The 24,485-nt window shown below is 35.3% G+C and overlaps 1 pseudogene across 1 annotated transcript; it reads right to left on the reverse strand.

Annotated features, from left to right (window-relative positions):
- Positions 1 to 666: 666 nt before the first annotated feature.
- Positions 667 to 19,564, reverse strand: LOC18446272 (phosphoenolpyruvate carboxykinase (ATP) 1-like; annotated as a pseudogene). The gene is made up of 9 exons (XR_016048184.1): positions 19,400 to 19,564; positions 16,401 to 16,501; positions 15,627 to 15,923; positions 15,431 to 15,514; positions 15,115 to 15,180; positions 14,797 to 14,975; positions 14,373 to 14,542; positions 13,198 to 13,366; positions 667 to 883 (listed from the first exon to the last, which is right to left on the reverse strand). The product of XR_016048184.1 is annotated as a phosphoenolpyruvate carboxykinase (ATP) 1-like (transcript).
- Positions 19,565 to 24,485: the final 4,921 nt, after the last annotated feature.

Consider the following 24,485-nt stretch of genomic DNA (forward strand, 5'->3'; position numbering starts at 1 on the left):
GAAGTACGTTCTTCAAAAATAGACGAATCTACGAAAAATATCAAAAAACAATTTTACAAGAAATTAATTGACCAAAATACCCCTAAAACGTTTCGAAAAATATTTTGGTCAATTTGTTTTTCACAAAAAGAATTATATTTTTATTAATTGCACCTTAATGAGAAGGACACACACCTAAAATTTCAAGTGATTTGGATTTGTACAAAAAAAAATTAAAATTCAAACACTATAAAGCATCCATGAGCGTCAAATCGGCCACATAATGACCCAGATTCAATTTGAGCCATTCGTGAATGGACATACGGCAGCGACTCACATATATATATATATATATATATATATATATATATATATAATTGGACTAACAATTGTATAAAAGAATTGTTCAAATGCCTTATCTGATGCCACGAGAAATAAGTAACGCTCTCATCCACAATATGATATGCGTAGTAGTAATACAAGTGCAGGCTACGACAATTGCAAGAAGGCCCATTTTGCCAGTTACACGTGCAAAGAATGCCACGCTTCTTCGCACAAGACACAAAAATAAGAACTTTAGAAAAATAAAATTACGATAAGAATAGAAGGGGGCCTTCATTGACTGGAACCAAGCTAAATTTCTACACTAAACTAACATGAAAAATTAGATAGAAAATGGTTCTTCTATATTATACACATCAACTCCTTGTGCTTATTCACCTGCCCTCTTTTTTCATTTTCTTTTTTCAACCTAATTATTTTAGAAGTTGGGGCCTGCTGCCAAGATCTCCTTAGCGAGGCTGTTATCCTCTCCAATCTTGTAGTTAGTGAAGACCTCAAAGTTCTTTATGAACAAACCCGCCAGCTTCAACAGTGTCTCATTGTAACCATTTTTGTCAGACCACTACAATAGCACATGAAAATTTTGATAGTAGTTAGAAGATGAAACAGAAAAATTTAAAGCAGTTTGTTGGGGAGATATTTACTTGGGATTTTTGGAATTGTTTTTAAAGATACAACAATTTCTAAAGATGACATTGAGAAAATATTTGCAATATTGTGATAATTTCACAAGAAATAGAGATATTCATTACAATGCCCAAGTTTCAAGTATACTGGATATATTCCTATAGTAGCCTTGCAAAGACATTAATTGGTGGGCCCAAGTTAAGAATGTGAGGCACACTAGATGTGGCTGCAAATTAAACAAAAATATGCATAAATGTTGGACAGACTTGGGTTTTAGAGACCAATGCTCAAGAGTAGTATGAATCAGAGCTGAAACCAAATCTCTGCCTAAATTCACCCAAATTTGAAACCATGATTCAATTAAATCAAAAGAAGTTGAACATTTTAAAAGGGGAGAAAGAAATCAAAAGAAGTTGAACATTTGAAAAGGGAAGAAGGAAATGTGGGTTGTACTTACAGTGTTCATAGGTTGAAGAATCTCGGAGGGAACACCTTCAATTTCAGTGGGGATCTCAAAGCCAAAGACATCAGTTTTGATATAGTTGGCATTGAGAAGACTGCCTGAATGTATGGCATCGATAATTTTCTTGGTATATCTCAGCTTGACTCTTTTTCCGGAGCCATAGCTGCAAAAAAGCAACACAATAATATAAATAACTACAATGTCCCAAAGACACTAAATTTTCTTTCAAGAATTATGAGGAAATAGCCTAATAGGAAGAAAATTCATATTCTAGAAACTCTTATTAGGCACATTCCTTCTAAATATAACAAGGAAAGCACACAATAAGACATTTACCTCTAGTACAAGGAGGTCGAGATCACCCTTAGTCGTTAGGTATGAAATCAGACAGCTTAGGTTGTGCCATTGACAGGGTCCAAAATCCAAATAAATTTTTTTAACTTTGTGACGCACTTGAAGCTGATGGATTTCACATCTAACGGCCAGGGATTAATTTGACCCTTTCTTACCAAATATAAACCGTGTTATCGCATATAATGTCTATATAAGACTAGTGTATATGGAAAATTTAAAAGTTGGAATCTTTTGAGAAAAAAGCATCGCAAACATAATCACAAAGTTGGCTGTTTGGGTCAGATAATCAGTGCCCAAATTGCAGTGGGAAGAGTGTAGAGTGCATGGTCTCAATTCTCAGGCTAAAAGTGAATTCCTAATTTGGTCCATTAAATAGAAGTGCTCTGGAAGCCTATATGAAAATTGACATACTGAACAAAAACACTGAATCTAAATGTTTTGCATCAGTTTGCTCAGAGAGGTTCCATGTTCCATTTTTGGATGACAGGGTCATGTTGAGGTCTAAGACTCTAAAACCCAAATATAGGGTAAAAAAGCTTTCTCCATAGATAGGCAAACAGGGTTAAATGCTTATTTGATATGCCCCTTGAGATGCACGCAACTCTTATCGCGGAAAAAAGAGATAACTGAGAGGGCATAATAAGATAAAATTAATTCCCTACACTTAACTTTATCAGCATTGATTCGAATTGGACCTTAGATCCCAATTTGAAACTCAGTTAACTTCATATTGAGAATTACAAAGGAGTATAAACCATTAGACTTCTCAAGTCATTCAACAAAAATGGAAGCTGCTCCAATATGAATACCTTCCCCTTGACCAGCTAGTGTTGACAAGCCAGCCAGTGGCTCCATGCTTCTGCATCTTCTCAGCAAGCATGGCGGCATACTTAGTGGGGTGAATCATAATGAAGGCAGCCCCAAAGCAAGCAGAGAATGTAGCCGTTGGCTCCTTTATTCCATCCTCTATTCCAGCTACCTATTTTGCTCGATCATATTGTACCAATATACAAAACCAGTTAACATTCTTTTCTATTTGAGTTGGACAAGTAGCAAATTAGTATGAAAATTCTACCAGGTCATCAACTCATGGGAAAATAAAAGAGAGTGGGCAGAAAATAATGATCATAAACCAGAAATAGCACAAACTAATGCAGTGGAAGCATCAACTTCCCTGCAAAAGTATCAATTTCCCAACTAATATAAAGATGGAATAAATTGTTCAAATTATACCAGATCCGTGTAGCCAATGATGAAATGGTACATGGTTTGTGCAAGGCTGAGTTTGCTAACAGGTGGTAAAAATCCAAAGGCATCGCAAGCCAAAAGGATAACATTCTTTGGGTGGGGTCCCACACAAGGTATCTTTGCATTGGGGATGTACTCTATCGGGTAAGAAGCTCGGCTATTCTCTACGAAAACCAAACCAGATGTCTTACTCTTTTCTCTTTCAAAAGTGAAAATAATGAGTCATACAAAGGTGAAGTTTTAGAGATTCCCTTTGGTAAAAAATCAATAAAATTAGAAATTGTAAGATGCTTTTGAATTTACCTGTAACTGATTTGGCAGAATAATCAACCTTTCGAGTGTGCTCATCGAACACAATGTTCTCCAGCACTGCAAAAAAAACCAAATATTTACTTCCTCAAAAAAAAAAAGCTTTTTAAAAAATAGAATTTTTTTAATGGACATAAGGATTATCCTCGAACAGGCCAACTTCGTTACTGAAGAAGAATGAACATGAATAAAATTCGAACCATCATTTGTGGGTGTAAGCATGTGTGTGTGTGTGTGAATGAGAGAGAGAGAGAGAGAGAGATGGTGCAAGCATGTGTATCTGTGAAACTATGTGATGCGTAGAGAGAAGTATACCGGTTCAAAATTTGATGGCGTTCCAAATATCGGGCTCCTTTTCCCTTAAAAGATCAATACATTTCGCATAACAACCACCTTCTATGTTCGAGACACCATTGTCACTCCAACAGTGTTCATCATCTCCAATCAAAAAGCTGTTATGGTCGGTAAATAGAGTGGTCTTACCAGTCCCAATACATAATAAAGAATATAATCGTGTAAAAAAGGAGATCAAACATTCGAGTGCCTACATTTTTTTGAAACATAGCAGGTCTGATCCAAGAATAGTAACATAAACACTAACCTGACAAACCAAAAAAGAGAGCAACATCCCCTCCTTTCCCCATATTGCAGCCAGAATGAAGAGAGAGAATTCCTCTCTTAAGCATGAGGTAGTGCATAACACTGAACAAACCCTTCTTCGTCTCGCCAACTTATTGAGCACCTAGGATCACCATTTCTTTCCTTGCTAAGTTGAGGTCAATGCTAGTTGAAGAAGTCATGTAATGGGTGTTTCGGTTGCATGGGAACTACCCCGCATTGTATATAGTAAAGTCTTATGTCCCAAAGTTCTCTAACTCTTCAGCATTAGGTCGAATGCACCTGCGACCCACATATAGTGTTAGACTACATTTCCTATCCTTTTTTCCTGTCAAAGGTCAACTTATAGACTTCTCTCCAGGACATCAAGTGCTTTTGATCCAATTTTGTGCATTAGTGATGGTACAATTGAACCCACTCTAATTCCAAATCTAGATGTCATAAAACTATTATCTAGTGTAATGTAGAAAATGGTCATGGCTTTCCAATGCAATGATGGAAGGCAATGGAAAGAGAGTGATACCCATCAAAACAGGATATGACCACAAAGGCAGGTATCATTCTCTCTCCATATAACCATCCACTTCTACAATGGATGCTGTTGGCCCCCATGGACTACAGATTTCCATAGCCTTCTGAATCACAGTAAACTTTCCTGTTTTCATAAAATCATAACCATTTTGGATAGGAAAAGGACTAGAAAAGATCAAAGAAAACTCAATGTCAATCTCCATACATGTTGTGCATGAATAAAGCATGGTATGCTCTAGCTGAGACAATCCTGACTTTGATCTGATGCTCAGAGTCCAAGTTGAGGAATTGGTCATTCACAAACACCTGACAACCATGATAACAAATCAGAGATGCTAATAGGAGACAGAAGAACAATATGATAATAGACAAAAAAAGAATGGACCAAAGTAAAAATCTGTTGTTTCCATTGAGTTGTATAGTGTTTATTCATAAGACTGGATACCTAACACTACTTGCGAATGCAAAGATTCCAATGTTACCTTGTCGCTTATAGTAGACGGGGATAACCAATTTTCAATGTTTCAAAAACAGCTAGGCGGCTTCGAGCCGGCCTGCTTGGCGCCAGAGCCAAGGCGGGCGCTTAGGCTTGCACCCAGAAACTCGGGCGCCCTGTAGTTTTTTCGCTTTGGGGGTTTTTATATATTGAGGGTTTTTTCTTTTTTATTGGGGGTTAAAAATAAACCCCATAACGTTTTTATATAAACTTGGGTCAAAATGACTCATTTTTCCCTTTTGGGAAGTTTAAAAACACAAAAAAAGGCCTTACAACCCTGGGCACGCCTGGGCGCCCGCCCAGGTACATTCGTCGGTGTGGGGTCGCCTGAGTCTACGTGTTCGGAGTTTTGGTCTAGGCCGCCAAGCCAGGCACGAGGCGGACCGTTTTTTAAAACATTGCAAATTTTCAGATGTTTCTATCATGTATCCTTCAATTGTCGGAGTCAATGGAAATTAAAAGCCCTTTATAACAAGGTAGAGCTTAACTGTTTAAAATTTAGGATATATGGATTGGATTTCAGTTTGGGGAGAGGTGCAATTTCAGTTTGGGGAGAGGTGCAACAAGTGTTTTAAAACTCAGCAAGTCAGACCCAGTCACCTGAGCTATTTGCACCTCACAGGGTGAATGAGCTCATTAAAAAACCTCAGGAACAAACCGAATTCCACCAGCTTCTAACGTCTCTGTTATTTTCTAATAGACTAGGCCCAGTCTTGTTGATACTTGTCTGAGTCAAAGGTTACAAACACTAGTCAAACCATCTATTTGATTTAAGACAAACGTTCACACCCAAAATGTTCCAAGAAAAGATAAAACAGTCTTTAAGAATTTCTTGATAGAAATAACCTATAAAAAGAAACTGCCTAATGCAGTAAAGTAGCTGAAGACAAGAATCTGAAATGCAACTATCTTATACACCACATGTAACCGTATATCATATTTAACTAATTCAAAGTTCAGGAAGATTGTCTTGGTAAGTGAATTTGGCAATAAATTGCTGACACATGCATGCTGTTGCTAATCAAATTTTTCATCCAAACAGCAACACCATATTGTGACAATTTTTTGCTACAATATAGACAAGGAATTCCTACATGTGATGTGACAGGTTTCCATGTAACTGATAGTGGATCTCAAGACCTCTACTCAGTTATTTAAGCATCATCCAATAGTTTTGTATTGGTTTTCGTTTGATGGATCGCTTGTAGTCCTCTACTTGCGAGCACAAAGGTCTAGTACTAAAGTTCTTGACTTGGCTTGATGGCCTAGATCTTGCTTTCCTTGTGGTTTGGGGCTCTTTTGGACATTTCTAGCAATCTTTCAAATGTAAAAACGCTTGTCGTGTCAAGGGGATCATTTTGATATTGAGTTTCAGTCGAGGTTTTGTCATTGTTTTCAAAATCCAGCAAAACCATTAACTTGTAAATTTGAATTTTCAATCTAGTTCGTTTCTTCTTATTTTCGATAATTTTCTTTATCACGAATCAAAGGAGAAGTTGTTGCAATCATTTTGTAGCAAAAAATCCATCGATTTGGATGGCAAATGATCACTTTCGAAATTGGGGAGGTGGTCGGAAAATGGGATTCCGACCATCGAAAAATGTACTTCCTTTGAGCCTTATTAGAGCAACTTTCTGGTCAACATTTCGAGCGAATGAAGTATTCATAACGATGCTCTCTGAGCCGCGGTCACAATGGACCCGGCCTTGAGGTGGTGGGAGTCTGAAATCACAGCATTGGAGTGAGGAGATATTCTACTGAAATTTTCTGCATTTTCATAGTTTTTAGCTACCTTCCCTCTAAGATTTCTCCCTATCCATGAGCTCCCATGGTGCATGCTACCTACCAAATTGTAGAACCCTAATCCCAGGGGATTTGAACCCTAAGAATTCTTAGAACTCTAAATTTTGGGGTATGTAATACTTTCATCGCATAGCCTAATTAAAAGACGATTTTCAAATTACACTCTTTGTGTTTCAAAAATAATAATTTTTCAGGATTGAATATATAGTGTCAATTTTTTGTGGTGTTGATGAACTCATAATCCATTTTTTTAAAATAATCAACTAGGATTCTTAGATGCATCCTAAAATTTCAAAATGACAAAATCATTCCAAATAGGTCTTTTATCTGTTGGAGTAAGGGTATATTGTGATCCAGTGGGAGCATCTCATATGTGTTTGACTCGAACATGGTAGCATTTATCTCTTTGCCAGTGAGAAACACGAGAGAGAGAGAGAGAGAGAGAGAGATTTATCATTTAGGAAGCAAGAAAAACGAGCGGGAGAGGTAATAAAGTAGCGTTTATCTTCTGCAAGCGAGAAAGAGGAGAGAGGGAGATTCAAGGAGAGAGATTATAAATCTACAATCTTGAGAGAGAGAGAGTTCATATCCTGCGCCTGAGAGAATTCTTGAAACTCAAGACCTAGAGAGACAAAGCGCCATGACTATGGCTCAGCAGTGTCCCAGCCATCGCTACCCCATGAATCCTTCTTTCTCTCCCTTCACCGGAAGAAGATCCAAATCCTTCTTTCCCTCCATATTCAGAAAACTCCATCTTCCACGCTTCCTTTCCTATGGTTCACGCAAGAAACAGCGTTGCTTCTCTTCTGGTTCAGGCAACAAAAACCACCGCAGCTTCCTTTCTAGTTCAGGCAACAACTAACTTTTCTGTGGGGGATAGCATTAAAGATTCCGGCTCCAGCAATCTTTCCGGCCAAATTCTGTTTTCTATTGAGGAATCTGCCCAAGATTCTTGCTCCAGCCATCATTCGGGCAAAACCCACTATTCCAGTGAAGAATCTGCCAAAGATTTCTGCTCCAGCGATCATTCTGGTCAAACTCATCTAGTTCAAGAATCAAGCCAAGATTTCTGCTCCGGCAATCTTTCTGGCCAAACACATTTTTCTATGGATCAATCTGTCCAAGATTACTGCTCCGGCAATATTTCCGGAACCATCCATTTTTTTGTTGATGATTCTGACCATGAATCTTGCAATGACTACTATTGGGTTTCATCGCCTAATACGGTATTTGGTGTCTTGCAGGTTCAAAGAAACGAACATCATTTAGAGGGTGAGCAAGAAGCCACGTCAAAGCTGATGAATCTAAGGGCGATGCATCCCAAGTTTAATGGCCCTGGTCATTTCGAGAGCGAACAACGACATTCCACACGGAAGATGATGGATCTAACAACAATAAGACCACTTGAGCCACCGCAGGTCGATTCCGTCGAGTCATACAACAATATTTTTCTTAGCTGCATGGAATCATCACCGAGTCCGAGCTCTCAGACACTACCTCGTAGTTTGTTGTTGTTTTTTTTTATCTTTTTTCTTGTTCTCGTCTTGGACGATTTCTTGATCTTTTTTCTTTTTTAGGTATACTTTTAGGTCATTTTTTTTTACAAATTATTGGAGTGTTTGTTTTCCTTTTTTTTTATTTATTTTCTTTTTTTAGTCGTGAAGTTGGGTTTGAACCCTCCGATCTCAAGGTTGCCTTATTTGAGAAAAATGAAGAAGCAATAATTTCTAATATGGTTGCCTAATTTTGTGTAATCTCTTTTTTTTGGGTGGATTTGTGAACTGTTAACTTACATGAAATAATGGCCTATTCTAAAAATTTTAAAATAAATTTAAAATCATTTTGAAATGTGTTGTTTTTTTTTTTTAATGCTGCTGCCCCGATTTTCAAGAGGTTTAAGAGGTCTAAAATAGTTCAAGATTTAAGACCCAAAAACAAAACACGCACAATATCATCGGAAATCCATTCCCACTTCAATCCATACATTCGGAACTCAAATTAGATGATGCCTATTGGTGATTGAGAAAAAAAAAAAAAGAAAAACTACAATTACAATTCATCCAAAATGACTAAAGTAAATAAAACCTCACCTCATAGCTCATCCAAAATTACAATTCAAGCTTTACAAAAACCTTTGCATTGATCATCTCGCATTGAATATTATGGTTATGTAAAATAATTAGGATTCAATCTCTAAAAAATTGCATATATTGTAACAAATTATCTCGACCATCCATTTCACCCTTAAAATAATTGTTTACAAATCCACAAGATTTGTACCATTTTTTTAGTTTCAAATTTTATTCTTGGTGTTGAGAATTAAATATAGAGCCATCATAGACATTTCCATTGTCAAAAGTAGTTTCTGGACATGGATTTGAGATGAGGTTTTATTTTTTTTCCATAAAACCTAGGTCTTATAGAAACCTCATCCTTAAAAAAAAAAGCTTTGAAGTGAGTTATTGTTTTGTTTTCTTCTTGAAACCTCATCCAAATAAATCGTAATAATAAGTACATCCAAAAAAAAAAAAGCACAACGAGGATTCGAAATGAGGTTTTGTTTTGTTTTCTTATTAAAACCTCATCCAAAAAAAATAAAATACACGACGTACACATTGTTTCTAGCTGCAACACTATGAAATAAGTAAAGCTTCACGTCAAAACTCACCAAAAAATTGTAATTTTTGCAGCATAAATGTTGTTGGACCTTGTTTTCTCTCACTGTTATAGTAACACTATATTTTGGCACATATAATAGAATTTGAACTTTTATTGCCTAACTGTGCTTAAATTGTGTGCGACTGACTAGGGATCCTATAGAGATCCTTTAGTATGATAAATGTGTTGAACTTTACTTAAGGCGTATGCCCACCCTAGAAAAAAAAAGAACTTTCAAGATCTTTCTCTCTCTAGTCGAAAGGCAGTGAGCTCCTCTTTCCTGCCGAATTTTTATTGGAAGCTTCCTCTCAAATATTTTAGGTAAGTGGCCTCATTGTCTCGAAAAATAATCCATTCTTTTTTAAAATAAATTAAAATATATACTTTTTCTTATTATCCTGAATTTTAGGTGCGATAAATTTTATGCGCAAGCGACCTCATTATTTTGAAGAATAATCTTTTTTGTAAAAATTGTGACATTTTATCTATTGTAAAATATTTTAAATGCTGTAAATTCTTAGAAATAAATTTATTTATTTTTCTTGTCCATCGTTAGAAAATTTTAGTAGCTGTAAAATTATTAAAAATAAATGTTATATTTCTGTTTTTAGTAAAATTGTGAGATTTCTTTCTACTGTTTTTGAATATTTAGACATTGTAAATTTCATGTGCAAATGACTGCCTTATTATTTGGAAACTGATATTTTGCAGTTGATTATAGCATTGTCTATGAAATGGTCATTTACGAATTGCCATCTCATAAATTGTGATAATTCTGTATTCGTGAATTTCTATAAGAGTTTTTCTATCCATAATAGATTGGCAATTATGCTAGAATGTCTTTGCGAACTGCTACCTTTCTACATTTTAGCCCAAAATATTTGACTGGTTATTTTAGAAATGTTATTGAAAGCAATTGTTATTAATGGTTTCAGTAACATTCATATTAACAATTTCAGTGATATGTTGAGTACATGATATTGCTTCTTTCGAATGTTTAAAGACATTAAGAAATATTTTAAGTATGCAAGTGGACTCTTCCGGTTCGTCGGTGAGGTATAAGTGGACCTATCTGAGACGTCGGTAGGGCTTAAGTGGATTCATCTGGTACACCGTTGAGGTATAAGTGGACCTGCAGGAATTAAGTGGACCTATCTGGGACGCCGATAGAGATTAAGTGGACCCATCAGGACGCTGATGGGGTATATAGGTGACCTACTTGGAACGCCAAAAGAGTAATTTGTGAAATCCTATGAATTATGCATTGCTGTTAAAATGTTATACGCATTTCAATTATTCGAATTATACTTAATTATGCCTTTTTTTTAAACGTGAAACTGTTAATGCATTTATGTTAATAGATCTCATTTTTGAAAATATTGATATCTTTCAATCCTGATTATGTTTAGGATTATGATGATCACTTACTGAGTAGCCAAACTCATCAAATTATGGTAAACATTTTTTCAGGATAACTGCGGTTTCATTTTGAGTGCTCGTCAAGATCAACTTTGGAAGATAATAAAAAGAATGTTTTTGCCAACATTACATTTTATGAAAAAATTTGAATGTGTGCCTTAATTGGATTGTTTAAGGTTGCAACCGTATAGAAACGACACCCATAGATATATATATATATATATTGGGAAAAGTTTATATAAGGTTGCAACCTTAAAATGTAGCATTACATATGTACCTCGAAAATCTATCAGAAAGGCTGTTTTAATGTTTAAAAACTCTCTATCTCAATATTGAGATGTAAGAATATGGAAAATAAAAATAAAAAAGTTTTTGAGTCCCAAAAATAGTACATCTTGCAACATATTATGTAGACCATCCATTTTCCATATTTTCATATATTTATAAATCTACTTGATTTTAACCATTTTTTGAGTTTAAAATTTTCTAATTAGAAGTAAAAATAGATTGTAAGATAATCCTAAGAATTGTTTACGATAAAATTACTGATAAAATTTGGAAGTGCGCCTTAATTGGATTTGTATAAGGTTGCAACCTTGTAGAAACCACACCCATATATATATATATATATATATATATATATATATATATATATATATATATATATATATATATATATATATATATATATATATATATATATATATATATATATATATATATATATATATATATATATATATATATATATATATATATATATATATATATATATATATAGGTGCGTATTGCTACAGTAAACACCAACGGCCCAGATTGAAACTGGACCGATCTAACGATCAGCGATGTTCGATAGTGTTTGAATTTTAATTTTTTTTTTACAAATTTAAATCACTTGAAACTTTAGAAGTATGTTCTTCAAAAATCGGAAAATCTAAGAAAAATATCAAAAAATAAATTTTACATGAAATTAATTGACCAAAATACCCCTAACAAGTTTCGAAAAATATTTTGGTTATTTTTTGTTTTTCAAAAAAAAAGTTATATTTTTATTAATTGCACCTTAATGAGAAGGACACATACCTAAAATTTCTAGTGATTTGGATTTGTCAAAAAAAAAACTAAAATTCAAACATTATAAGGCATCCATGAGCGTCAGATCGGCCACATAATGACCCAGATTCAATCTGAGCCATTCATGAATGGACATACGGCAGCGACTCACATATATATATATATATATATATATATATATATATATATATATATATATATATATATATATATATATATATATAGTTGGACTAACAATTGTATAAAAGAAATTTTCAAATGCCTTATCTGATGCCACGAGAAATAAGTAACGCTCTCTTCCACAATATGGTATGCGTAGTAGTAATACCAGTGCAGGCTACGACAATTGCAAGAAGGCCCATTTTGCCAGTAACACGTGCAAAGAATGCCATGCTTCTTCACACAAGAAAAAAAAATAAGAACTTTAGAAAAATTAAATTTACGTTAAGAATAGAAGGGGGCCTTCATTGATTGAAACCAAGCTAAATTTCGACACTAAACTAACATGAAAAATTAGATAGAAAATTGCTCTTCTATATTATACACATCAACTCCTTGTGCTTATTCACCTACGCTCTTTTTTCATTTTCTTTTTTCCACCTAATTATTTTAGAAGTTGGGGCCTGCTGCCAAGATCTCCTTAGCGAGGCTGTTATCCTCTCCAATCTTGTAGTTAGTGAAGACGTCAAAGTTCTTTATGAACAAACCAGCCAGCTTCAACAGTGTCTCATTGTAACCATTTTTGTCAGACTCACTGTAATAGCACATGAAAATTTTGATAATAGTTAGAAAATGAAACAGAAAAATTTTAACCAGTTTGTTGGGGAGATATTTACTTAAGATTTTTGGAATTGCTTTTAACGATACAACAATTTCTCAAGATGACGTTGAGAAACTATTGGCAATATTGTGATAATTTAACAAGAAATAGAGATATTCATTACAATGCCCAAGTATCAAGTATACTGGATATATTCCTATAGTAACCTTGCAAAGACATTCCTAGGTGGGCCCAAGTTAAGAATGTGACGCACACTAGATGTGGCTGCAAATTAGACAAAAGTATGCATAAATGTTGGAAAGACTTGGGTTATAGAGACCAATGCTCAAGAGTAGTATGAATCAGAGCTGAAACCAAATCTCAGCCTAAATTCACCCAAATTTGAAACCATGATTCAATTAAATCAAAAGAAGTTGAACATTTTAAAAGGGTAGAAAGAAATTAAAAGAAGTTGAACATTTGAAAAGGGGAGAAGGAAATGTGGGTTGTACTTACAGTGTTCATAGGTTGAAGAATCTCGGAGGGAACACCTTCAATTTCAGTGGGGATCTCAAGGCCAAAGACATCAGTTTTGATATAGTTTGCATTCAGAAGACTGGCTGAATGTATGGCATCGATAATTTTCTTGGTATAGCTCAGCTTGATTCTGTTTCCAGAGCCATAGCTGCAAAAAAGCAACACAATAATATAAATAACTACAATGTCCCAAAGACACTAAATTTTCTTTCAAGAATTATGAGGAAATAGCCAAATAGGAAGAAAATTCATATTCTAGAAACTCTTATTAGGCACATTTCTTCTAAATATAACAAGGAAAGCACACAATAAGACCTTTACCTCTAGTACAAGGAGGTCGAGATCACCCTTAGTTGTTAGGTATGAAATCAGACAACTTAGGTTGTGCCATTGACAGGGCTCAAAATCCAAATAAAATTTTTTAACTTTGTGACGCACTTGAAGCTGTTGGATTTCACATCTAACGGCTAGGGATTATTTTGGCCCTTTCCTACCAAATATAAACCGTGTTATCGCATATAATGTCTATATAAGACTAGTGTATATGGAAAATTTAAAAGTTGGAATCTTTTGAGAAAAAATCATCGCAAACATAATCACAAAGTTGGCTGTTCGGGTCAAATAATAAGTGCCCAAATTGCAGTGGGCAGAGTGTAGAGTGCTTGGTCTCACTTCTCAAGCTAAAAGTGAATTCCTAGTTTGGTCCATTAAATAGAAGTGCTCTGGAAGCCTATATGAAAATTGACATACTGAACAGAAACACTGAATCTAACAGTTTTGCATTAGTTTGCTCAGAGAGGTTCCATGTTCCATTTTTGGATGACAGGGTCATGTTGAGGTCTAAGACTCTAAACCCAAAACCCAAATATTGGGTAAAAAAGCTTTCTCCATAGATAGGCAAACAGGGTTAAATGCTTATTTGATATGCCCCTTGAGATGCATGCAACTCTTATCGCGGAAAAAAGAGATAACTGAGAGGGCATAATAAGATAAAATTAATTCCCTACACTGAACTTTATCAGCATTGATTCGAATTGGACCTTAGATCACAATTTGAAACTCAGTTAACTTCATATTGAGAATTACAAAGGAGTCTAAACCATTAGACTTCTCAAGTCATTCAACAAAAATGGAAGCTGCTCAAATATGAATACCTTCCTCCTAACCAGCCAGTGTTGACAAGCCAGCCAGTGGCTCCATGCTTCTGCATCTTCTTAGCAAGCATGGCGGCATACTTAGTGGGGTGAATCATAATGAAGGCCGCCCTAAAGCAAGCAGAGAATGTAGCCGTTGGCTCCTTTATTCCATCCTCTATTCCTGCTACCTATTTTGCTCGATCATATTGTACCAATATACAAAACCAGTTAACTTTCTTTTCTATTTGAGTTGGACAGGTAGCAAATTAGTATGACAATTTTACCAGGTCATCAACTCATGGGAAAATAAAAGAGAGTGGGAAGAAAATAATGATCATAAACCAGAAATAGCACAAACTAATGCAGTAGAAGCATCAACTTCCTTACAGAAGTATCAATTTCCCAACTAATATAAATATGGAATAAAGTGTTCAAATTATACCAGAGCCGTGTAGCCAATGATGAAATGGTACATGGTTTGTGCAGGGCTGAGTTTGCTAACTGGTGGTAAAAATCCAAAGGCATCGCAAGCCAAAAAGATAACATTCTTTGGGTGGGGTCCCACACAAAGTATCTTTGCATTGGGGATGTACTCTATCGGGTAAGAAGCTCAGGTATTCTCTACGAAAACCAAACCATAAGTCTTACTCTTTTCTCTTTCAAAAGTGAACATAATGAGTCATACAAAGGTGAAGTTTTAGAAATTCCCTTTGGTAAAAAATCAATAAAATTAGAAATTGTAAGATGCTTTTGAATTTACTTGTAACTGATTTGTCAGAATAATCAACCTCTCGAGTGTGCTCATCGAACACAATGTTCTCCAGCACTGCAAAAAAAACTAAAGATATTTGCTTTCTCAAAAAAAAAAACTTTTTAAAAAATAGAATTTTTTTAATGGACATAAGGATTATCCTCGAACAGGCCAACTTCGTTACTGAAGAAGAATGAACATGAATAAAATTCAAACCATCATTTGTGGGTGTAAGCATCTGTGTGTGTGTGAGAGTGAGAGAGAGATAGAGATGGTGCAAGCATGCGTATCTGTGAAACTAGGTGATGCGTAGAGAGAGGTATACCGGTTCCAAATTTGATGGCGTTCCAAATATCAGGGTCCATTTCCCTTAAAATGGTCGGTAGACAGAGTGGTCTTACCAGTCCCGATACATAATAAAGAATATAATCGTGTAAAAAAGGAGATCAAACGTTTGAGTGCCTACATTTTTTTGGATCATAGCAGGTCGGATCCAAGATTAGTAACATAAACACTAATCTGACAAACCAAAAAAGAGAGCTACATCCCCTCCTTTCCCCATATTGCTGCCCAAATGAAGAGAGAGAATTCCTCTCTTAAGCATGCGGTAGTGCATAACACTGAACAAACCCTTCTTCATCTCGCCAGCTTATTGAGTACCTAGGATCACCATTTCTTTCCTTGCTAAGTTGAGGTCAATGCTAGTTGAAGAAGTCATGTAATGGGTGTATCGGTTGCATGGGAACTGCCTCGCATTGTATATAGTAAACTCTGATGTCCCAAAGTTCTCTAACTCTTCAGCATTAGGTCGAATGCACCTGCCACCCACATATAGTGTTAGACTACATTTCCTTTTCTTTTTTCCTGTTTAGAACATTTGAAATGATAAGTCAAAGGTCAACTTATAGACTTCTCTCCAATACATGAAGTGCTTTTGATCCAATTTTGTGCATTAGTGATGGTACAATTGAACCCACTCTAATTCCAAATCTAGATGTCATAAAACTATTATCTAGTGTAATGTAGAAAATGGTCATGGCTTTCCAATGCAATGATGGAAGGCAATGGAAAGAGAGTGATACCCATCAAAACAGGATATGACCACAAAGGCAGGTATCATTCTCTCTCCATATAACCATCCACTTCTATAATGGATGCTGGTGGGCCCCATGGACTACAGATTTCCATAGCCTTCTAGATCACAGAAAACTTTCCTATTTTCACAAAATCATAACCATTTTGGATAGGAAAAGGACTAGAAAAGATCAAAGAAAACTCAATGTCTATCTCCATACATGTTGTGCATGAATAAAGCATGGTATGCTCTAGCTGAGACAATCCTGACTTTGATCTGATGCTCGGGGTCCCAGTTGAGGAATTGGTCATTCACAAACACCTAACAACCATGATAACAAATCAGAGATGCTAATAGGAGACAGAAGAACAATATGATAATAGACAAAAAAAGAATGGGCCAAAGTAAAAATCTGTTGTTGCCATTGAGTTGTACAGTGTTTATTCATAAGACTGGATACCTAGCACTACTTGCGAATGCAAAGATTCCAATGTTACCTTGTCGCTTATAGTAGACGGGGATAACCAATTTTCAAGGTTTCAAAAACAGCTAGGCGGCTTCGAGGCGGCCTGCCTGGCGCCAGCGCCTAGGCAGGCGCTTAGGCTGGCACCCAGAAACTCTGGCGCCCTGTAGTTTTTTCGCTTTGGGGGTTTTTATATATTGAGGGTTTTTTCGTTTTTATTGGGGGTTAAAAATAAACCCCATAACGTTTTTAAACTTGGGTCAAAATGACTCATTTTGCTTTTTTGGGAAGTTTAAAAACACCAAATAAGGCCTTACAACCCTGGGCGCTCGCCCAGGTACATTCGCCCGTGTGGGGCCGCCTGGGTCTAGGTGTGAGGAGTTTTGGTCTAGGCCGCCTAGGCAAGCACGAGGTGGACCGTTTTTTAAAACATTGCAAATTTTTAGATGTTTCTATCATGTATCCTTCAATTGTCGGACTCAATAGAAATTAGAGGCCCTTCAATTGTCGGACTCAATCCATATATCCTAACTGTTTAAAATTTAGGATATATGGATTGGATTTCAGTTTGGGGAGAGGTGCAACAAATGTTTTAAAACTCAGCAAGTCAAACCCAGTCACCTGAGCTATTTGCACGTCACAGGGTGCATGAGCCCATTAAAAAACCTCAGGAACAAGCTGAATTCCACCAGCTTCTGATGTCTCTGTTATTTTCTAATTGACTAGGCCCAATCTTGTTGATACTTGTCTGAGTCAAACCTTCTAACTTGGGCTCAGGCCCTGTCCAGTTCCATGCCCAAGTCAGGGGTTAAAAACACTAGTCAAACCATCTATTTGATTTAAGACAAACGTTCACACCCAAAATGTTCCAAGAAAAGATAAAACAGTCTTTAAGATTTTCTTGATAGAAATAGCCTATAAAAAGAAACTGCCTAATGCAGTAAAGTAGCTGAAGACAAGAATCTGAAATGCAACTATCTTATACACCACATGTAACCGTATATCATATTTAACTAATTCAAAGTTCAGGAAGATTGTCATGGTAAGTGAATTTGGCAATAAATTGCTGCACATGCATGCTGTTGCTAATCAAATTTTTCATCCAAACTGCAACACCATATTGTGACAATGTTTTGCCCCAATTTAGACAAGGAATACCTACATGTAATGTGAGTGGTTTCCATGTAACTGATAGTGGATCTCAAGACCTCTACTCAGTTATTTAAGCATCATCCGATAGTTTTGTATTGGTTTTCGTTTGATGGATCGCTTGTAGTCCTCTACTTGCGAGCACAAAGGTCTGGTACTAAAGTTCTTGACTTGGCTTGATGGCCTAGATCTTGCTTTCCTTGTGGTTTGGGGCTCTTTTGGACATTTTTCAGCAATCTTTCGGATGATCAATCATTGTAAAAACGCTTGTCGTGTCAAGGGGATCATTTTGATATTGAGTTTCAGTCGAGGTTTTGTCATTGTTTTCAAATACCAGCAAAACCATTAACTTGTAAATTTGAATTTTCAATCTAGTTCATTTCTTCTTATTTTCGATAATTTTCTTTATCACGAATCAAAGGAGAAGTTGTTGCAATCATTTTGTGGCAAAAAATCCATCGATTTAGATGGCAAATGATCACTTTCGAAATTGGGGAGGTGGTCGGAAAATGGGATTCCGACCATCGAAAAATGGACTTCCTTTGAGCCTTATTACAGCAACTTTCTGGTCAACATTTCGAGCGAATGAAGTATTCATAACGATGCTCTCTGAGCCGCGGTCACAATGGACCCGGTCTTGAGGTGGTGGGAGTCTGAAATCACAGCATTGGAGCGAGGAGATATTCTACTGAAATTTCTGTATTTTCATAGTTTTTAGCTACCTTCCCTCTAAGATTTCTCCCTATCCATGAGCTCCCATGGTGCATGCTACCTACCAAATTGTAGAACCCTAATCCCAGGGAATTTGAACCCTAAGAATTCTTGGAACCCTAAATTTTGGGGTATGTAATACTTTCATCCCATAGCCTAATTAAAAGACGATTTTCAAATTGCACTCTTTGTGTTTCAAAAATAATAATCTTTCAAGATTTAATATATAGTGTCAATTTTTTGTAGTGTTGATGAACTCATAATCCATTTTTTTAAAATAATCAACTAGGATTCTTAGATGCATCCTAAAATTTCAAAATGACAAAATCATTCCAAATAGGTCTTTTATCGGTTGGAGTAAGGGTATATTGTGATCCTGTGGGAGCTTCTCATATGTGTTTGACTCGAACATGGTAGCATTTATCTCTTTGCTAGTGAGAAACAGGAGAGAGAGAGAGAGATTTAGGAAGCGAGAAAAAGGAGAGGGAGAGGTAATAAAGTAACATTTATCTTCTGCAAGCGAGAAAGAGGAGAGAGTGAGATTCAAGGAGAGAGACTATAAATCTACAATCTTGAGAGAGAGAGAGAGTTCATATCCTGCGCCTGAGAGAATTCTTGAAACTCCGAACCTAGAGAGGGAGAGCGCCATAACTATGGCTCAGCAGTGTCCCAGCCATCGCTACCCCATGAATCCTTCTTTTTCTCCCTTCACCGGAAGAAGATTCAAATCCTTCTTTCCCTCTCTATTTAGAAAACTCCATCTTCCACACTTCCTTTCCTTTGGTTCACGCAAGAAACACAGTTGCTTCTCTTCTGGTTCAGGCAACAAAAACAACCGCAGCTTCCTTTCTGATTCAGGCAACAACTTCCCCAGCGATCTTTCCGGCTAAACTAACTTTTCTGTGGAGGACTACATTAAAGATTCCTGCTCCAGCAATCTTTCCGGCCAAATTCCGTTTTCTATTGAGGAATCTGCCCAAGATTCTTGCTCCAGCCATCATTCGGGCAAAACCCACTATTCCAGTGAAGAATCTGCCAAAGATTTCTGCTCCAGCGATCATTCTGGTCAAACTCATCTGGTTCAAGAATCAAGCCAAGATTCTTGCTCCGGCAATCTTTCTGGCCAAACACATTTTTCTATGGATCAATCTGTCCAAGATTACTGCTCTGGCAATATTTCCGGCAACATCCACTTTTCTGTTGATGATTCTGACCATGATTCTTGCAATGACTACTATTGGGTTTCATCGCCTAATACGGTATTTGGTGTCTTGCAGGTTCAAAGAAACGAACATCATTTGGAGGGTGAGCAAGAAGCCACGCAAAGCTGATGAATCTAAGGGCGATGCATCCCAAGGTTAATGGCGCTGATCATTTCGAGAGCGAACAACCACATTCCACACGGAAGATGATGGATCTAACAACAATAAGACCACTTGAGCCACCGCAGGTCGATTCCGTCGAGTCATACACCAATATTTTTCTTAGCTGCATGGAATCATCACCGAGTCCGAGCTCTCAGACACTACCTCGTAGTTTGTTGTTGTTTTTTTTTTATCTTTTTTCTCCTTCTCGTCTTGGACGATTTCTTGTTCTTTTTTCATTTTTAGGTATATTTTTAGGTCATTTTTTCTTACAAATTATTGGAGTGTTTGTTTTCGTTTTTGATTATTTATTTTCTTTTTTTAGCCGTGAAGTTGGGTTTGAACCCTCCGATCTCAAGGTTGCCTTATTTGAGAAAAATGAAGAAGCAATAATTTCTAATATGGTTGCCTAATTTTGTGTAATCTCTTTTTTTTTGGGTGGATTTGTGAACTGTTAACTTACATGAAATATTGGCCTATTCTAAAAATTTTAAAATAAATTTAAAATCTTGTTGATATGTGTTGTTTTTTTTTTTTAATGCTGCTGCCCTGATTTTCAAGAGGTTTAAGAGGTCTAAAATAGTTCAAGATTTAAGACCCAAAAACAAAACACGTCAGATATCATAGGAAATCCATTCCCGCTTCAATCCATACATTCGGAACCCAAATTAGATGATGCCTATTGGTGATTGAGAAAAAAAGAAAGGAAAAACTACAATTACAATTCATCCAAAATGACTTAAGTAAATAAAGCTTCACCTCATAGCTCATCCAAAATTACAATTCAAGCTTTACAAAAACCTTTGCATTGATCATCTTGCATTGAATATTATGGTTATGTAAAATAATTAGGATTCAATCACTAAAAAATAGCCTATATTGTAACAAATTATCTCGACCATCTAATTCACCCTTAAAATAAGTGTTTACAAATCCACAAGATTTGTACCATGTTTTTAGTTTCAAATTTTATTCTTGGTGTTGAGAATTAAATATAGCGCCATCATGGACATTTCCATTGTCAAAAGTAGTTTCTGGACATGGATTTGAGATCGGTTTTATTTTTTTTCCATAAAACCTAGGTCTTATAGAAACCTCATCCCTAAAAAAAAGCTTTGAAGTGATGTATTGTTTTGTTTTCTTCTAGAAACCTCATCCAAATAAATAATAATAATAAGTACATCCAAAAAAAAAAAAAGCAGAACGAGGATTCGAAATGAGGTTTTGTTTTGTTTTCTTATTAAAACGTCATCCAAAAAAAAAAAATACACGACGTACATAATTTTTCTAACTGCAACACTATGAAATAAGTAAAGCATCACGTCAAAACTCACCAAAAAATTGTAATTTTTGCAGCATAAAACCTTCAAATCGATCATCTCTAACTTACCATTATGGTGTTAAAAACAAAAGGAAAGCTATCCCGTCCATGAAATACGGACCACTGGTTGAGATCTCATATGGCCAAATCCAACAGTCGAAAATTAGTTTCGTATGGCCATATCCAATGGTCAAAAATTAGTCTTGTGTTTTATTTTTTATTTTTATTGAAATAAGATACTTATCTGCATTTGGAGTGCAGCGACATTTTTATCAATATTACTAAATAAAAGTGACTAAACAAAATTTCAATAAAAAATGACAAAAATATCTCTAAATTTATTTTGTTGAATATTTTTTATTCAATTTCTATTTTATTAATTTTAATGATTTTTTCTTATGAAAGTGAACCTAAACAAAAATTTCAGATTGATATCATTTTTAAATAAAAAAGCTAAAAATATAAAACGAGATTCATCATTGACTCTCACATGAACATGGTTCAATCAAACAATTAAAAGGCGCATTTGCACCTTTAAGCATCCACATGCTACGGACCAAAACCAACCCCCAAAAAAAAAAAATATTTCAACCCCTAAAAATACTACATATTGTAAAATATTTTCCAAACTGCCCATGTCACCCTAAAAATAAGTGCTCGGATATATGCCATTTTTTTTTAGTTTTAAATTTTATAGCCGTTGAACATTAATTTTAGGAGAAATATCCTCATACATCCTATTTTTTGTTTTCATATCTCAATAGACCAAAGGATTTAAATTAAATATCCTAACTCCCTGACTAACTTTACCCACTTTTAATTATTTTTTTAGCCCTAAAAATTCTAAAAAGAGATGCTTATTCTAAATCTTTCTTCTCTTTATGTGATATTTCCCAAAATTTCTCTTTGTCTCTCTTCCTTGAGATTCCTCAAACCATTTTTCTCTCTTTGCATTCCTCACTCTTGGTCTCGAGCTCTCTCTTTTCTCCCATGTTACTCGAAACCCCTCTCTCTTATTTTTGTTCCAAAAAGGCACAATCTACATACAGTTAATCATCCATGCGAATAATATCCAACCAATCAATAGAAAAAATCCACATAAATCATGCAAATATATAAAGAAAAATAAACCATAGACAGAGAGAGGAGAGGGGGAAAATAAGGAGAGAGAGGGTTTGGATAAAGTCAGGCAGAGAGAGATTTAGGAGAAAATCACGTGAAGAGAGAGAAAGAATGATGTTTAGAAAGAATATGTCTTTAATATATTTGTTTGAGAAAAAAAAAATAGGTTAAAAGGGAATTAAGTTAGCTTAGGGGTTGAAAGATACAAGACTTAGAATTTCTATGACCCAAGATTTGTTTTGAAACCTTATGTCTAGTGAGATATAAAACTTAAAAATAAAGGATATGGAGATATTTTCCCTTGATTTTTGAGCATTATGGAAACTTCCAATGCCCAGATGCTTTTCAAAAGAGTGTTTGAGGTGAGGCATTTATTTTCCTATTTACTAAGATTTATGGTAACTATAATTTTTTTTAATTAAAAATCCATCTTGATTAAATTTAGAGGTGCACCTTAATTGGATTGTTTTGAGGTGAACCTTAATTGGATTGTTATATTAAAATTATATTTATGATTAAATTTAGAGGTGCACCTTAATTAGATTGTTTGAGGTTGAAACCGTACGCAAACCACACCCTTCTTAAAATTTTAATTATAATAAAATAAACATTAACTAAATTGTTAGCATTAAAGTTTTAGATTTTTTTTTCAATATAATTATTAAAATTTTGGAATAAGATGCATGTACGGGATGAGTGAGAATTTGGGGACAAAAATTAACTACAGTAGAATCCTGGTCCAACTCAAAGTGATTTACTGATATAATTTACAGATTTCTTTTTAGGGTGTCATTCGCACAAGTTATCAAGCTTAAACGTTCCAAGTTAAGTAAATTATACCTAAAGGGCGTGGTTCGTATAAGGTGTTCAACCCTAAACAATCACAGTAAGGTGCACTAAAAAATCTCGTTATAAGATGTATTTTAGGTGTCGAAACTTCAATGATCGCCCTAAAATGTATTTTTCACCCTTATTATGAAATTGAAAGAACCAAACACATTGTAGAACTGGCAAATCTATCAACACTTAAATATCTTGATAATGGACGGTCTAAATAATGTATTGCAAGATATACTATTATTAAAACTTTAAATTGAAATTTTCTTTCGCATTCATACATATCGAATTGGAGATGATTAATTGGAGGGTTTTCTAATGAAAAATCAATATTTTTCGGTAAGTTTGGAGTGCACTATACTTGTACGGTATAATGTTGACACCATACAGAAGCTTCTTGCCATATTTGAAACATGTGGTTTTTATGCCGGAGAACATTTTGATGATCCAAAAAAATGTTTTTGTCTCAAATCATGAAATCTACTCCATTGAAAGTGATGCAGATCGCATAGATCTATAAACGCTTAAAAGTATTTGAAAATTGACAGGGTAAATATTGTGCCATAAGATGCACAATTTTCAAGTCTTGAAATCATTTTTTAAAATATATATCCATACTTCTCGAAGTCTAGAGGATTAATTGGATGCTTTAACTGATCTGATCAATCTGTTTTGGTAGGTTTTTGAGGTGCTCCTTACTTCTACAGTTCAAGGTTGATACTTTGTGTGTGGCTTATAGAAAACTCAACAGCATCTTGGATTATTTTTTATACACTTATTTATTTATTTTAGTATGGTTGAGGTTTACTTCTTAGGAAACAGTTGGGCTAAGAGTTGGTAGAGATTTTGGAGGTACTTGGTTGATTTAGAATCATAGATATTTCAAGTGCATTTTCTCTATTTAATTGCAGTGACATCTAAGGTTTTAGGGTTCTCTTTTGTTTATAAATATGATTTATTATAAAGAAAAAGGGAAAGAAGAATAATTGATTTTTGGATCTTGTAAAACGATCAAGCTCCTCAAAGGCCATGAAGGCAAGGGAAAAGAGGAAAAATAGGATGAATGGGCTCTTAGCCCCTCTGAGAAATCCCCTAACTTAGAAGGTCCAAAATCTTACAAAAATAATCGCATATGTTCTTCTTCTTAAAAAGCCCTTATTTTTGCTTTTCTAGTTTTTTTTATTTTCTCTCCCCCCTCTTTCCTTTCATCAATTTCAAGGATTGAAAGTTAGGGGAATGAAGGTATGCAAGGATTGGTCGGAGGTGTTTCAGTTTATCCTGAAATATTCTCATTAGTTACAAAGTATGGAATCTTCCGTATTAATGCCCAAGCTTTTG

The sequence above is a fragment of the Amborella trichopoda genome, chromosome 13 (assembly GCF_054954075.1).
Source record: "Amborella trichopoda isolate Santa Cruz 75 chromosome 13, AtrichopodaSantaCruz75HAP2 v2.0, whole genome shotgun sequence".
Lineage (NCBI taxonomy): Eukaryota > Viridiplantae > Streptophyta > Magnoliopsida > Amborellales > Amborellaceae > Amborella > Amborella trichopoda.